This window comes from Gallinula chloropus, assembly GCF_964237585.1.
Source record: "Gallinula chloropus genome assembly, chromosome: Z".
Lineage (NCBI taxonomy): Eukaryota > Metazoa > Chordata > Aves > Gruiformes > Rallidae > Gallinula > Gallinula chloropus.
Window position 1 is genome coordinate 4,546,091 of NC_140089.1, and position 18,173 is coordinate 4,564,263.

General features: G+C 38.7%; 1 protein-coding gene across 12 annotated transcripts in view; it reads left to right on the forward strand.

Annotated features, from left to right (window-relative positions):
* MEF2C (myocyte enhancer factor 2C) overlaps positions 1-18,173 on the forward strand; it is a 139,721-nt gene that overhangs the window by 14,267 nt on the left and 107,281 nt on the right. For 8 of the 12 annotated variants that reach the window (XM_084278351.1, XM_084278342.1, XM_084278339.1 and 5 more), the window contains exon 1: positions 344-879. The exons of 2 other annotated variants lie outside the window; for them this stretch is intronic. The gene's annotated coding sequence lies outside the window, so the exon portion shown is untranslated. 2 more of the 12 variants (XM_084278345.1, XM_084278348.1) reach the window with 1 other exon arrangement.

The window sequence follows — 18,173 nt, forward strand, 5'->3', positions numbered from 1 at the left end:
CATATGCCATTACCCCCACCGTAAAACTAAAATTAGCAAAATGTCAGGAATGGAAAGATTGATTCGCCCAAGATGCAATTATCATTTAAAAAGTGCTTGATTGAGGTGCTGATGTTCGGTGATTTATTCTGCATACCATATACATAATTAAAGTAGTGTAGTGGAGTAATTTATCAATCTAGTTTAGACTAGAGGGGCAAGGAAGGGAGCTGCTGCCGCTGCTGCTGCTCTATGTTTGTTTTATTAAAACGCTTTCGGGATCTGATCCCGCCCCCTTTTTGCAAGAGTGAAACTGATTATTTCTCCAGCTCGGGAGGAGAGAGTCATTCGTTTGGGATTGTGGGAGAGGGAGAGAGAGAGAGAGGAGACAGAGAGGAGAGAGAGAGAGAGGAGAGAGAGAGAAATAGAGACACGGAGAAGGAGAAGAAAAGGGAGGAAGAGGGAGCGAAGCAGAAAAGGACACCTCATCAGGCGTGTAGTTTGAATCCCTTCCTCGCCTCCCCCCCTTCCCCTCCGCGATGCTACAAAGGCTGTGAGCTGCTCGCCTTTTTTCCCATTCGCCTGCTGTCACTTCCTTCCTGGACGCTTTCAGGACGAGTCCGGTTACTTTTAATCCGACCAGCAGCTCAGCCACTTTCTCCTCCTCCACGCTGCACACACGCACACGCGCGCACACATACATATACACACACCAGACATCTTCTGCCTGCTTATTGGATTGACTTTGAAGGTTGTCTGTGAGATTCAAGGAGGCTGCATGTTGAACCAGGTGGCGAATATTTCAGGCTGGAAGAAGTAAAGGGATTTTTTCTTTTTCCTATGAAAGGAAAATATCTCAAGGACTAGGCTGACCATCCAAAACAGCTAGATGTTTATAATGTAAGTACACGTGAAATTCAGCATCGGAATGAAGTTATAGTGGGCACGATACAGGAGCCCTGTGTGCATTTCCTATTGCGCTGGAAGAATGTATCAGTCATTGTGTGTGGACTGGGATTGAGGTTGCTTGCAGACTTTTTAAGTGTGTGATTGCACTATCAGTCGCTTAAAAGTAACTTTTTTTAGACAGGCAACGCAGTTAAATCACTGTCTAGTAAATTATTGCTGAGTTGTCTCTGTCAGTGTCATAAGTGTTTAAACTTTGATGAAGTTAGTTTACATCATTTGTGTGCTTGATATTGTGAAGTGTTCAAAGCTTATTTGACTTGAATAGTTCACCAAATGCTATGACCTTGTAGTGCTTGCACCCTGATTTGTCAGACTAAGGACACAGTCCAGCTTGAGTGAAATGCTCTTAAACTTTATTGTATCGTGGGCTCTTCAGTTCTGGAGTTCAGGTAATGCATGCTTTGCAAGTGTTTTAACTTTGTGCACCTTTCAGCTGGATACTCTGCATTTTGGGGTGGAAAGACCCCCTTGCGCAGATGTGGGAATTCGAGCCATAGGCTGCAGACCTCTTTTGGAATAGCCTGCTTTGGTGTTTACATAGTGCTCTGAGCAATCTTTACATTTTTAAACACAAGAGAGTAGGACCTAATCAGCCTCGCAAAACTGGCTTGCAGTGCAGTTACTCACAGCCTAGCATAAAGTTTAATGTAAATGAGAGACTTCTCAGACTGTTGGTGCATTATGTAACTGTAATACTTAGCGTTTCCCATAAAACTTAGTGTGACCTCCTGTCAGCCTGAAAAACAAAACAAAGATAAACTAATAATTCCTTTTCCCAGAGGGAAGAGAGAAAAAAAAAAAAAAAAAGAAAAAGAAAAGCAGCACAATGCAATACAAAAACTTAACTAATCATTGTGGGAACCTAAGCATTGCCTTTTATAGAAGAGTTCCATTTTCTTTATTGTATATAATAATTGCTATTAGCAAGTACCTGTATGCTGAAATTAAATGCTGTAATAGGCAACCTAAGACAAAAGATTTAAGAGAATTAAGCAGTGAAAGGCACTTTGACAGTATTTTACTGGTGATCAGGGGAAAAAAATTGCCTTGACAGAAAATGCATTTTCCTAGCACCTATCTGATGATCAGCTTAATGGCAAATGTCCTAGTTTCATACCTCTACTTTAAAAGAACTACAAGAGGGATGATAATTACATTAGATGCAAATGTGACTAGATTTCTTTTATTGGCACTTTCCTGGGTATTGTGGTTGAAAAGTAAGGATGTTTATATGGAGTATAATAACTCTAATCCCTGGAGGCTTGGCAGAGCACGGAAATATAACCACCTGTGAACCAGTCCTAACCTCTGTCTTACATACATACTGATTTCCAGTTCAAACGCTCAGGCGAATGGCCACTTTGGGGTTTTGTTATTTTGTAAACTGCTTTTGTTACGTGATTTTAGGTATCAGGTCAAAAAAAAAAAACCCCAAACCTAAAACCCAGAACCACTACAAGACTTTCTCACTTTATCAGTTTTATTAAAACACCTATTTTCCTTGTGCTTTTTCTGTTAACGAATGCGTAATTCACATTGATTCTCATACCGAAATCTCTGCTCACACTTAAGTCCCCTTTGGAAGTAATGGAAAAATTCTTTGAAGAAGAACTCAAGAGAGTGGCCCTTAATTCCGGGCGTCTCTGTTCCTTTGCAGTGCACATTCTTTCATTTTAAAAACTCGCTGCCTGTTTGCACTTTTGCTAATTATGCCCTGCTCGTGTGAGAAGATAGTTCTGGAACCTGAGCATGAAAAACCTTCCTTCATGCAAAGACTTCTTCCACAGCTACTCCCACTGACAGCGCCGAGGTTACTTGTGTGGCAGGGAACAAGTCACAGGAATAACGATTTGCAGGATCAGGCCCTGAGGAGACCTAAACCCTTTGCCCGTCCCATAGCTCTCTTAGGACAGAGGTGTAAAGAATGTCACTTTTGATGTCCTATAAATAAATGTAGGAAACAGATATGTCTGTATCCTCTTAAGATTACTCGACCAAGAATAAAGGAAATTTAGGCTTAAGAGCCTTACAGAAATTGGTACTAAATGATGAACAGTGTGTAAGGTTAAGTCTTTCAGAGTTATGTTCCTGAGCTGCTGGTTCTGGAGCATTGTAAGAATATTCATACAAATACTGTGAATTTGCTTCCAGTATAGGATGAGAAATTTTCTTCTCGTTTTTTTTCCGTGAACACTCCTAATTTGTGCACATCCAACATGTGTATTAAAAACCGGAGGGATGCCTCTCTTAAATGGGACTTTTTTTTTTTTTTAACATCTAAAATGTCACAGACAAAGAGAAATGAAGCTTTCTGAAGCTTTTTCCAAAAGTTTACCCCTGAAAGATTTTGATAGTTCCCTATTTATTAGATACATGTAACTACATAGGAACTTAGGAACTGAGAAGGACTTGTGAACAGGATACTTCTGCCAACTTAATTTCTTTTAATCCTACTTTTCTCTGTAGCAGGTTAATTTATTGTTCAGTTCATCTTCAGAGGCAGCAAAGGATATTTTCTACCTCTCAGTGAGGAAGAAGACATTAGCTGCTATTAGGTGCTTGAAAGAACAGGCATTTGGTTTTTGATATATAGACTCCATTTTTACCTGTTGGACATCATTATTCTAAATTACGTGATAATTTATCCGAAAATCATGTAAAGTGTAGTGGTATTCTTTTGAAAACACTGGTTATAAAGATGAACACGAATTAGGTGCTACATAATTTCAAGGAGTTTATAGTCTCTGATTCAGCATTTTGAAGAATGACCAAAGCACTTCTATTTGTGATATATTTTAAGATGTTTAAATTTTGCTATATGATAGCAGCAGAGGGATTTTGCGATGTCCTCATTTAGGCTTTACAGCGACTTAGGTATAAAATACAGAACAAAAATTATATATATGATTCCAAAGAGCTGAAAAACTTCAAACTCAAGGTCAGGGTTGGTGTTCTGGTATTTGAGAAGGAAGAAAGTACGGTTTTGTATTTTATTTCAGAAACAAAGTGGGCTTAGAAGAACTCTGGTCAGTAAACACAACTGATGGTGCAAATGAAAAATTGAAGAAATTTATTTATTTATTTATTTATTTTAGTTTTCTGTTTTTAAAAGTAATTATTTGGGTCCTCTGACCAGCTTTAAGGTAATTTTCTCGGAGCTGATGGTCAATGTTGCATGTGGACAGGTGATTAAAAGCTAGTGTCTTCAGTCCTCCACTTTAATCTCACTGTCTCATTGACTGCAGTGCAGTAGAGCTTGTCTATTCACCAGGATCTGTCATCTTTAGGAAATCAGACCAGCTTATAGAGGCGATTCACAAAACCAACAGTGACAACAAAGTCTTATGTGCCTTACAAAAGAAGGATTAGGCAGTTCACATGTCATTTTGATTGGGCAGAGATAAAAGCTGATTGCTTCAGCATGTCAAGGCACACTTCAATTTCAATTGATTATTTTATAAGACAACTATAACTCTGTTGCTTAGTCATTGTTAAATGCAATTTGAAGGAAGGAAAACTCAATTTTGACATTACTGTTTTCGTATCACTTTATAGCAAAAGGTAGAGCCACTTGTAGCATTGTTATACAAAATTTTAAATAGACTGCTTAATTCACTGCTTTTGGGGGGGGATATGTTTAAAATGTAGCAGATATTGTCTTGGGGACTTTTAAAAAACGCTTTTGCCTAGATGATACGTTATAATAGCAATTAAAAGTTCTTAAGAGTGCCTAGGACTATCCTAAATTCACTGCACTTACCCTATTAAGAGCTTATGTGCAGAGGAGAGTGCATAAAACGTGTAAGGGCTTTGCAGATTTAACAAAAAGTATAAAGTAAGTCATCTTAGTTTACCTCTATTATATTGTTTTTAGAAATGTAATGTGATTTAGAGCTGCTTTGTATGGTGCATGTGAACATAGTAGCCTGGCTTGGAAATAGTTGGGAAATTAAAAGCTGTCCCTTGTATTATTAAGTATGTCATTTAGCAGTGAGAATAGAGAGCTTCAGCTATTTGCATAATTTAGTTGTAACGTACAGCCCTTAACATTTGGAAGTATGAAACTTCCAAGCTGACAACTTCTATGCTAATTTCTTACCATTTTTCAAAAGAAGAACTCTTTTTTTTACCCAACTGATGCCTCCTAGTGTTTCACATAATAAAACACTAATGAGTCAACCATAAATGTAAACATTGTTTTTTTCATTGTCCTCATCTTACGTGATACATGAAATTAATATTTACGTATTTAATTTTCTGCGTGTTGTTACGATCAGACAGGAAATGCCTGTAAATTTAGATGTTTCGTCTTAATGGACACTGAAAGCCCATTTTGATTTCATTCTAGCTTTCCCTAGCTGCTTTTTGAAAAGTTTGTTACACGGGAAGTACATTTTCTTCTTCTCCTTTTCTTTCCTATGTGTATTACACTGACTTCTCAGCATTGTACAATGCAGCTCAGATGGGAATTTTAAGAATTTTGGTATGGTAATGTTTTGAAAAGTAAGCCCTTGGAAATAGGCAATAAATGTGGTTATAGAAATGTCTGAAATATCCTGAAGTACCTCATGGCCAAGTAAGATGAAGAAGATTAGTCTGAGACATGCTCGCTCATTACAGCACTTAAAAGAATAGTTTAGTTATAACATTTGGTAATTGTGCCTGGTTATTTTACTGATATATAAGCAAGAAAAACTGTATTAGGACAGTCTTCAGATGTGCAAAATGTGCACCTTACACTTTTGATTGTACAGGAGGATGAGCTATACTTCTGAAAGGGAATATTACGTAAAATACTGAAAGAGTTTAAGTGGCAAAGACTGAAATACAGTGTCCTTTTCTTGCAAGTTCAGCCTGGCCATATAACTCATGAATAACTGGGGGAAAAAAATCAGTTATATTTGATTTATATCATAAAACAGTAGAATAGTTTCCTTTTTTTTGGATGGAAAGGTGTAATTTTCAAAAAGTTACCTAGCATCGGTGTGACAAAATACAACTTACAGTCCCCAGCTGTGTGTCTCAACTGTCAGGTACGGCCTTACAATGATAAAGAAGCAGGCAAGGCTGAGTGCACTTTTGCACATTTTAATGTCACGCAGTTTTACGTAAAGTATGAGATCAATTTAATGATGACATTGGAAATACAGCCTGTTCTTCTCAGGCTTACAGGAAAAGCAGTGGAGTTCCTAGATGCTTGCTCTACTAAGGAAGCTTTAAGGAGAAATAAAATCATTTCGCAATTAAAAAAATCCTAAGTTTACCAGCTAATATGGGGTAGTAAAAATTTATGTCTTATTCTCAGTGCACAGATGGTAGATTTAGGTGCCTGCTTACAGATAAAGGAATTGTTTCCCACTGAACACAGCCCATTAAATCTAAACGTGCAGATCTCAGTCATGGGAATTTTGTTTGCGTTCAGAATATATGTTTTAGGATTGCGTTCTGACATCAACCCTGTTCAGTATCACATTTTTCTCCCATCAGTTTTAGACCTCAAAGGGACCTTTCTGAGATCTGCCATTTATTTGAGCCGCAAGACGTGGGAGAGTATCCCAGCCTTCAAAGTTCCTTATCTCTTCAAAGTGTCTCGAAGTATGCAGATGGCACCCGTAATTCAGCCAGGAAAGCAAGCAGGCAAACGGGACAGAATTTCCCCACGTAGCTGCTCCTTCCCTTGCAAAGATAAAGTCAGTTTGCAAGGGGAACAGAGGGAAGCGTAGAGAAAAAGAATCTTTAAGGCACTGCAAGTGTAGGACTGCTGCTCTGGAATATGGCTAAACAGAAGTGCACTGAGCTTTTTTCCCCCACTTTTTTAATTCTTTAATTTTTTTTAACAAGGGAATACATGTAGCTTGCAGAAGTGTGTCGCAGGAAACTCTGCAAGAATGTTACCTGACTTACTTAGAACCAGGTCTGGATACATGATTTGAGATTTTCTTCCTGTAATGTCGTGTGGAATGAACCCTGGTGTGAGGTGGGATCGGTGGTCACGCCGGTCAGGTCCGCTGCCTTGGGTCCCCTCTGTCATCCCCTGCGGAGGTGACTTAGAAGTCACCTGCTTCAGAGGGGTAGGGGGTCCTTAACACCTTTCTAGGGCTGGGAGAGTTCGGGCAGAGGGGGCTTCAGAGATCCTGGCCAATACAGCAGGTCCTGGAAAGTCGGCATCTACTGCCACCATTTAAGTGAACCATAAGGCAGCCCACAGATTAGGGACAGAACTGAACAGATGGCATAAAGCTCCTCTGCCTCCATTTCCCAGGTTTTAAAGCGCTGCTGATAGGAAACTGGGAATCCAACCTAACAGGTCTTCTCTGATTCTTATTTCCTCAACTGAGTTAAGCGAACTTTTTGTCATTAAAATTATTATTAACCAAATGGCAGTGCAGGAATCCACCTTATGCATCCCTGACTTTTATCTCTCATCCTGCAATCACGAGATGTACAGTTAAGTAAACCGAATAAGATATAACATTATTTATGTTTGCTTTTATAGATACAGGATGCATGCCATTTGTGGAACCCATGCTCAGTTAAATTTCACTATTTACTTTTAAGTAGTCGATCAATAGCCGTTAGCAAAGTATGTACAAAGGACAAGGAGGGAGGATTGTGAAATTGTTTATAAAACACATCTGCAAAAGTAAACGCAATGCAGAACATTGTCCACGTGAAACAGTACTTCTGGTAATATAAACAAGTAACACGGTAGCTCGTGCCATTTATTTGATTTCTAATAAATTCTTCCCCTTACTGACAAATATGTCGCGATATGACATGATACTGGAAGCGGCAGTTTGTTGTTTTAATCCCTAATCCCAGTCAGTGCGGATCACTACCGAAATCAGAACGTTCCAGAACATATCCACCGGCACAAGAAGCTACACTACGGCACCTTTCATTTAAAAATCCCATATGGACTCCTCTTTTAAACCATTTCATTGGTTTTGGGCACAAAAACCGTCCCTGAAGTTGTATGGGAGGCTGTGCTCTAGAGAAATGACGGGACCCTGAGTTAGCTGGCCAGTGTGTCCCGGTTTTTTTAGCTTCAGAGCTCCCCTCTGGTTGCCGTAACCCTTGGGAATGCCTGGGAGAATTAGTACAGTTTGAGGATATTCTCTGAAACCAGCAGGAGACAGTGTGTTCTCTCCGCTTATCCTCAGGCCTGCTTTATCTCTGTCCATCTGTGTCCTCCTCGGCTCCGCGTCTGCCTCTTCTGAACAGGAGAAGTGGGAGAAACAGCAAAAAAAAAAAAAAACAAAAAAGAAATAAAAAAAGGAGAAAGGCTTTTAGGAAGGGTAGGAAGAACATAGCTGTGGACTGTTTAGTAAGACGGTGTGCAGGTGGAGGAGAGAGGACAGCACATGGTGGCAGAATTGGAAACCTGAATACCTGGATCTCGCAGGGTTTTTTTTTTTCCTGTTGAAGTGTGTAGAAATCATCTTGCTATGAATATTCCTTAATTGTCACAGATTTAGGGACACAGTCTTAACAAAATAGTAACAACGGCTGTTGAAGCACATCCTGTTGCCTATAAGGAACTGATCTTTGAAGCAGTGTTTGATGAGAACCTGTTTCGCCCACAGAGTCCTGGAGAAGTGGTCGTGTTTTCCTTCATCTTGCTTCTGTGCACAAGATGCAGTCAAAGAATTGATAACAGCAGCAGAGTGAGGAAAAATAACAGCGTATTGCCCCACTGCAGTCTGAAATTAAGTGTAAAACTGCACACTTACCAAACTTTGAAACATTATTTTATGTCAGAATACAGAGCCAGGGAACACATCCTTACTGTGGCATACAAAATGTACAACTTCATCCAAAACATACGCTCCTAGAGATCAGAAACATAACTGTAAATGTTAATAAAATCCTCTGGACTGGTAGGCTTGTTTAAAACCTAAATACGATCAAGCAAAATTTCATTAATGACCTTGGGAGCCCACATCATAAAAATACATCCCAGGCTTGCTGGGATACAGGTATGTCTGTTTATGTGGCAGGTTGTTGGCAATCGGAATTAATTTAAAATTACATTGTAAAACGTGCATTAATTGGAAAATAATATTCCAGATTTTTCTTAAAGGGAAACAGGACGGAATTATTGGCAAGCTACCTAATTAAAGTAGAACCGTCTGTAATTACGTGTACAGAAATGGAGCATGTCTACCTATATCCTTGGTGGGCAGACAGCTGCATATCTTCACTGGGGTAACGATAGGATCTGGTGTTTCTGTTTTATTGCTGGTGCTGCAATTAAAAAGAAAGAGAAGAGATCACACGTAGGGCAGACACAGAAGCACATTCTTTTATGTGTCCTGTAATATTCTTGGCATACAGGTTGAAAACCAGGCTGGCGTTTTTGTTTGTTATCCAAAACTTGGTACTGACAAAGCAACGCTGAGATTCTGCGTGTCTGTGTCCAGTGGATACTGTCACAAGCTCAGCGTTCCGTTCTGTGGTGATCAGCAGAGTTATCATCTCGAAGGCATCCTTACAGAGTGCTACCTTTTCTGGAATTTCACTTTGGGGGGAAAAAAAAAAAAGGGAGTATCAGGGTTAAGGTGGGGTGGTGATTGGCATGATGCAAATCCTTAGGGTGGCGGGAAATAAAGCAATAGAAGTGCCACCCTTACACGGTGTTTTCATGCAGTTAGGATTTTTCTTCTTCCCTGTTTCTGTAGGAGAAGCACCTAATTGAGAGCACAAGGATTTTTCAATGGAGGCAGATCGTGTTCTGTACTTAACTTTTTTTTTTTTACTTTTTTTTTTTTTGTCAGTAACAATACAAAGCACTATCTGATGCTGCAAAGAGGCATGGCACAAAAGAAAGATGTTCTGGTGTGTGCCAGAGAGCAGTACTTGTCATGTACCTGGACAAGGGGTAATTTTCCGGTGCTGCCTTCTGTTACAAGCCGCTGAATGTCGTCTGTAAAGCAGTAGCACTGTGTTTTACCACATTTTTCTGTGTAAGATGAAAGAAAAAAACAAAAACATCACTGCTCTGGCTGCCCCAAACAGGACGTGGAATAGCACTTCTACAGATTTCTGATAAAAAGTGGTTTTGAGGATGGTCAGGAAGAAAGTATCTGTTCTCTCCTTTCGCTCTACTGTTTTCCAGATGTGATCGGAAAGAGGAAGCTGTTCCACTAATGGATCAGAAGATTGCTCTGTGATTTAAACATCATCCTAAAAATAGAGCTTCATGTTTTCTAGATAGAAGTTCAGAATACAAGGCCTCTTTAAATTCACAGCGAATCTATAGAAATAAAGTTTTGTGAGATTCCCCTGCTGGCACCTGTGAGAGGAAAAAAAACCAAAAAAGCTTTACCAGCATCATATTTTCATGTGTTGGTTTAAATGCTAATATGAAATGCAGTGCAGCTAAATGAATACCCACCATCATGTCTGCTCACAGCGCACATTGGGAGTGTATCACGATTTAAATTAGACATCTAAGATTAAAATACAGGTTCTCTATCGAAAAAAAAGTTAGCATACAGCACACCCAGTTCCAAAGTGCACTCCAAATTTGAAACCGTTTTCTTGAACATAGTAATCTCCAGTCCCACGTGCAACCCACTGGTGATGATTTCCAAGAAGACCAGGGAGCGGAATCCGTCAATACGAATTCCAGAGCTTACAGGCAGAAAATATATTGTGTATCTTTAACACACTAATCCTTAATCACCATCCATCATCGTCCCTAGAAAGACACATTCACTTTATTTGCGACAACAGATGCAAGGTGAAATAGCGAAGCGCCGCAGCAGTCTGATGAGAAGGGGGCTCAGAACCCCTAAATGTAATCTTTGACGCAGCTGCAAACTTTCTTTGTGCAAGTCTGTGATGCAGTCTCTCAGTTCTCCAAGGGCAAAACATGGATGAAAATTGGCAACTTTACTGAGATGCTGTAAAATCTAAAATCTATTCAGCATGCCAGGGTGTATCCACATAATTAGAGACGACTCAGAGCAACACGAGGAAAAAAAAAAGGGGGGGAATTTAGGTTTTACTTTGCTGTGTCCTGTTTTCTACTGGAATTCACAACCCCAGATTAAATCTATACATTCTTTATAAGCACTGTTTTAACTTTATGGCAGAAATTCGGGATTTGAGAAAAAGGATTTGAAATACTTCCTACCCGTAATTTAGAGTAGTTCAGAGAAAAGACAATCATCTCTTTCTGGAAAGGTCCTTAATCAGTTGGCTATAGAATATTCTGGGAGAAAGCTACTCTCAGTTTCCAAATGTGAGGCCATCCCATTTTTGTATAGATAATTAAATATTCATCAAATGAAGGGCTGTAATTGAGTCATGTTTCACTGGAATGCCATAGTTCCTTAGCTATTGAGTTAGTCTTTTGTGCTCTTTTATCTCTCTTACTCAAAAAATACAAGCCTTTCTGTGTTTCTATTCTGTAATACAGTTTAAAACTAGTTTAAACAACCAGTTACTTGCCATCTTCCCTGTGGCATTGTCTGGAAAAAAAAATTAATTTATAAAATGCAGTGTGCAAGAAGAATGTACTTTTTGTTTTATCTTTACATTTGCAAGTGTATTCATCTTATAAATACCTCTGTCTTGGTCTTCCGTGATTTTTAGTGGCCTCATTCTTTCACCTGAGTTTGCTTCTTGCACTGAGACATACCATGCCAGGCAAAGCTCTGAACTCCAGGATAGGAGTTAGAAACGTGAAGAGGTGTTGGGGGTTGGACTAGGTGGTCTTTCAGGGTCCCTTCCAACCCCTAACGTGCTGTGATTCTGTGTGTTGGAACACGAGGACAACGAGCTCGCTGTAAATGACTAATGGATTGATTATAGGTTTGGCTGAGAAGGGAGGTATAGCTTCAGGGTGTGACAAATTGCTCAGGATATCTAAACGTGCTTAGCAAACCTTGATGGAGAACAAATAGTTCAAAAGTAGCCATTATGTGCATGTCCTCTGTCATCTTCCGCAGAGCTTGGGTGGTCCTGTAGGAAAAGACCTTGTGGCCCAGCGCGCATGCCTCTCCAGCCAGTTCCTTGTACAGTGAATGTGCCTGCCGAATATGTGGGTGTGAATCCAAACCTGACTTCCTGACCACATTATTATGCTTGAATTAATGAAGAAGAATAACAGCTCCGGTTAAAAAGTTGTGCTGATGTTCAGTCTTGACCAGTGTTTATCCAAGAGCTTTAAACAGCTTAGGCATTGTAAAAATGCGCTGCTTTTCTTTCTTTTCTTTTGACTATAATTGGGAAATTCCAATTTCACAAGTACAAAGAGAACTTACATCCACAGATATTAGTATGTTTATTTAACAGTATTTCGGATGTAACTGAATATATGAAAATATATCCTTTGCTTGTGTATTCCAGCATAACTCTGCTGACTTGATGACCTACTAAAAACTGCTTTATATACAGAATTATCATTCACGTTGTTAATTAACATCCACCTCTTTTTCTCAGTTCCATTCTGACTCTTTTTCCAGACTCATTAGAAACAAAGGTACCATTTGAATAGAACATTTCAAAAGAAGATCTCCTTACCTTCTCTTCTGGACCACACTGGGAAGAGTATGTAGAGATCTACCACTTCTTTGATCAAGAACATTATAAGCAGACTTAAGAAATTGTTCCAAGTCCCACTTGGGGGTTAAAGTCTGTACATGTGCGGCTGCCCGAAATGAGATGGAACGTGAAGGTGCATTATACACTGATCTAGAGCTTTTCTCAGACTAGGCGAGTATACTTCAGCTTCTGTCTGCTGGATGGTAATTGTACTGTGTAATGAGATATATATATATATATGAGCATTACAACTACCATATCGCTCTGTTTTACTAATGTAAAATGTACTCTGAAGTCCCATCAGAGTATTAGACAGTCACTGCATATGGAATACGTAATGGGCTGAGACCACTGGCCCCATGAGGCTCTCAGATGCTCTGAATAGATGACTTGATCTGCTCTGTCCATTAGGTGCTATACTAATCTTTACTCAGCTGGCAGTCACATCTTATTCCTGACATGTAAGGCAAAACAGTGTGCTAAACATCAGTGCAAAGTTCAGAAGTATGGTCTTGTAATGGTACTACTGTATTCCTTTTTAAAAAAAAAAAAGGAATGAGTGCACTTCCATGTCTATTCGGTCCATCTTCAAGTGATAAACGGAAAGGGAAACAATCTAAGTTGCTTTGCACCTGAAATAAAAGATTTCTTTTAGAGACTCAGGAGAATTCCCGAACTCATTCCTGTCCATAAGCATGCAGATCTTCTGCCCTGATGGGTTCAACGTCTGGGAGTGCTTTTTAACTATCAGCGAAGATCAAGTTCTCCTTTTATAGGATAACACACAGCTATTCGCAGTAGTTCTGCGCTGAAATCTGTAACACACATTGATCCTTTATAGAGCCATCTTGGGCTCTCAATCCATACACTCAGCAGTTAACACTTGAGAGGATACAAGCAGCAATAGCAAATTTGACTCGCTCACTGTTTGTGCCAATTTAACCTGTCAGGCTCACCATTCCTGCAATGATAGAGTCATAACAGGTTATTTGTTAAATGTCAATTTTAGGTATGGTGGTATTTCTCTTTGGAAGCAGAGCCAAGCATGGGAAGGGCATTCTAGTGCTTAGGATGGCCACCAGGTTTAGGACAGTTTAGACTTAACTCTTCCTTCCATAACCTAGTTCAGATGAACGTGAGGATCTCACTGTTGGTGCATCAGTTCTCCCTGTCTGTAGAGCGAGGCTGCTATTTCCCTCAGGCAAATTCAGAGGGACCCAGGCACTGTGGGAATGGTGGCCATATGAATTCCACAGGCAGTAAACAAGACAGCGCGGAGTATAAATATGTAGTTGCTTTTGGAGAGTTGCAGTCTAAAGCAGAGCTTACAGTCTGCACCAGACTCTTCAGATAACTTCACTTTTGTTAGAGAGCCATTTTAATTAAAGTTTAGAACTTTCTGCTTCTTTCTGTCCATTTTTCTTCTACTTCTTTAGTTGTTGTGCCAAGGTATCCATGTGTGTTTCTTCCACTGTCATCTGGCTCATTCCCAGCAGATGCACACAATCTGTTTTGCTGTCACTGACAGAGCTCAGTTTATGGAAAGAATGTGACAGAACATGCTGCTGTAGTCACTTATACAGGATTCTCTTTTCTAAAAAGTAACTGAGAATAAATTGATTCTTCTTATTTTTTCATATACGTATGTCGCTCAGCCATAGGGTTATATCCAGGCTACTCTGCATCAGGTCAAATGGGGTGTTTGGTTAATATCTTAGCTTTCTTTTCAATTCATAGTTTATAAAATATAGATTTGCCAAGGAAATCATCACGATTCTTTGGCAGACCTGAGTTTCAAGTGGTGGCCATTATCCTGGCTGTTCTGTAATAAATGTAATATTCCCACCTCTTTCTTAGGAAATATTAGGCTATTTCTTTTAAATTTTCTATTCTAATTTCTAATTAACGCTGACCATCAAAAATGTGGAGCATTAAGAACCTTACATGCATATGAAGCATGTAAAAGGATATTGTATAGAGGGGTACGTGTTCCTTACAGGTCAAAGTCCTTATGAAGACCAGAGTCTGCATAGGTGCAAATAATAAAATGACATTTTTCTTTTTAGGACTTTGTTGCCCATGGAAAAACAAACAAACAAACAAACAAAAAAAAAACCAAAACCAAAAATCCCACCAAAATACCCACCAAAAAACCCCAAAACCCTAAAGACTTTTGAACACAATTAATGTTGCCACTTATTGTTGCATTTTAACAGCTACCTGTCCTAACAGAGATTAGTGGTGCATGATGCTGTGCAAATACACATCAATGCAGAGCCTCTGCCTCAAGGCACTAACAGCATGAACAGAGTGGGTAAACAAAGAAGGTAAAAGGAAAAGAAAGGCGGATAGTCCTAAGGATGTCTTGCAGTGCTGCTCAGTGTTCAGGGGGAAGAGGCGCTGTGTTAATTAAACTTTATGGAAGGTGTCTAGCTAGCATAATGCTCTTTATGAGGTGATGGGGCATTCCGTTTTATGTCTTTGCCAGAGGAAAATTAATCAACAGCTCAAATTCGGTAAATATGACTTTAAGTTACCACTTTGCTGCTTTCTACCTCTACCCTGACAAGGGAAGGGATGAGAATAGCAAATTCCACGCTGGGCTACTAAGGTTACAGGCTAAGCTGTTGAAAAACTGTTAACATTAAATATGTATGGGCACACTAGGTGTTTATTAAAGAATAGAATTTGTTTTACAAGCTGATGTTTCCTGTAATACTATTATTCTCACCCTCAGTGATCTTTGAATTTTACTTTGTTGGAAGGGGTTGATGTCTCTGGGTTCTTTTTTAGCCACAGCTAAAACAAAAAAAATGTATCTTCAACAGTGGAAATCTTCATTAATTCCCAAAATCAAAAACTAATTTAATGAGCTTAGTGACTTGGCTACATTTGAAATAGCTGCATATATACATTAACATAAGTTAAATACATTTAAAGAAATTTTATCTGTATTTTGGGGACATATTTTTTGATGCTAATTCACTTTCTGGAGTGCCTTTATGTACTCAAAAAACTGAATTAATATTTTTGTACCTCACATAACTTCAGATCCTAAGTTATTTATAGGGCATGTGTGTTAAAAAGGCTATCTGGAAATGCACTGCACTGGTGGAGCTGCCATGCTAGCTAGGCTTGTGGCTTTGCTGTAAAAATCACTCCCTATGATCATGTACATATATTTATGCATATGTACATATATATATATATATTTCTGTGTGCTTTATATACAAATATATATGGTTTTCGAACTATGCTTGCATGCCTCTGGGTATGCCTTACACTGCAAATAAAACTGTCAAAATGTCTCTTCACAGTTAGACCTCATAAAAATAATCAGTCCATAAACACGTGGTGATCTTTATTCACGTATGTACAGTTACTATATAAAATGAAAGTCTTTCTCCTGTTGTTCTAGACTTACAGTCCTTCTGTATTATGGGTTAGAAATATTGGGTTTGTGTTTTTTTGGTGGTTTTTGTATGAACTTTTACATTTGTTTGTGTATGTGGGTATGAGAATGATATATATAAACATCCCAAACATAACTTTTTCTTGGTTTTATTATCAGTTTGCCTTACAAGATGACTGTAACCCCTAGTTTCCATCACTATATTTTTAATATTATTTTTTGTTAGAAGGAAGGTACATCTTTCGAGGGTTGGTGAAAATAATTTTGTCTTTCTTAACCAGTCCTAAAATTATGTTTGTTTGGGAATCATTAATAGGTGTATCTCTAAGAGGCAAATATTTTCAGTGTATCAGTTACCACACATAATGTAAAAAGAAGGACAGGAGGAAATAAGGTCCTCAGATGATTTCTTGTGCTACCTCTCTGCTAGGCTCAGTTTAACTCCAGAAATAGCATTACTGCTTAGCTATTACACTTTTAAGACTGAGATTACGACAGGACCAGCACACACATATTACCAAGTCAGGCAGTGAGAAGTGAATGGGGTAATTTAATACATTTCTAGAAGGGTAGATTTTATATCCTGACATAAGTCTTGAGAACTGATACTTCCACAAAGTGTCAGGAAAGAGGCCAAGCGAAACACTCCGCCATGTAACATCTTCTTGTTATGTCAACCTGTATTTATCTGGGTTATTAATTTTTTTTAGCACACTTTCTTTTAAGCTTAAGCGTATTAATAATACTTTCTTTGTAAAAAAAACCCACCAAAACCCTGTGAACCAAACTGCAGTTCATCATATTCCTTTCAGGTCCAAATGCTAAGCACAAGGATCTCAAATCAGTTTGCCTGGTACCTCACGATCCTACTTGGAACCTGATATGGTAAAAAAAGATGAAATTTATACACATCCATATTGGACAAATCAAATTATAAGTTCCAAAGCTGAGGAATTATTATATAGAACTCTATTCTGTAAATTTACTGGTTTCAGTGTCCATCTCAGACATCAGCGCTCATCTGAGTTGTAGATGGATCACAAGTGAGGAGATGTACTCTCAAAATTGCCAATATTATTTTTTTTCTTTTTATACATAGCTGCTAATTTCTGTCTAAAAAAATAAATCCGTAAGGAAAGCTAATCAAGTGATTAGCAGAAAAAATAATAGGCTGGGAACTGCTTTTCCATAGATGCTGCTGGTTTTAGTTTTCATAGGGTAGGGCGCTAAGGTTCATATTCTGCTTACTCTCATCTCTTCTGAACAGGGACTAGTTATCCTCAGGAATAATTTTTGGTAGTTACTAAAGTGGTAGTATGAAGATACTTGTGTATCTTCAGATAGATACATGGAATAGGTCAGGAAGCCCTGTGTATGTTTGCGTTTCATGCTTTCCAACACTGTTAACAGTAACTTAAAGAACAGGAAAATATAATGAAAGGGATTAGTTTGATGTATGACTATAGGCTGGAAAGCTGAGGTAAAATCAATAGTAAAAAATTACATTTTCTTGCTGTTCACAAGGTGGAACAGTACAGGCTTTTTTTTTTTTTTTTTGCTTGGAAATACTTTCCAGTGCCTTGCCAGTAGCCTGTTTCCGATGGGGGAACCACCCTCCGTAGTGGTATGAAGCAGATTTTTTTTTTCCCCCTGTATCACCTTAGACGTGGACCTTTCATGAGCAGAGACAACCTATTTTTGTGATGTGAGCTGGCCCCAAAAATGTGTTATTCATGGAGTAGGGCTCTTCAGCAGTAATGATAGCTTGGATTTCTTGGGCTAATACTGCCCCTAGTGAAAGCACTGTTTGTTTGGGGATATTTTTTATATATTTATATTTTATTTTATTTTTCCCCCCTTTTTAAAAATACATTTATCCTTTTTTATCTGTTTGCACTAGGATGCAGGACCATCTTACTCAACAACAAATTGCACTTACCCACAATGTGAGAGAGAAGGTGCCTCTCTGGTTGGAGTCAGCGCTGACCACTGACTCTTGAACACCACGCAGATTTGGCTGTGGCATTCAGTCATGCTCCACCTACATAAAGCCCATGAGCAGAAGTTGCAAGGGTTTACAAAGTGCAGCAGATATAACTTACAAACAATTAGTTTTTAATCCACTCACTGTATTCAACAAAAAAAAAACCCAGAACGTCAGTAATCACATCTCTGCTCAATTCTGTTATGGCACTTTGCATTTCCGTTACAATTTGTCCTTGGCAAAAAATTAATACAAATTATTAATTTATTATTTTTA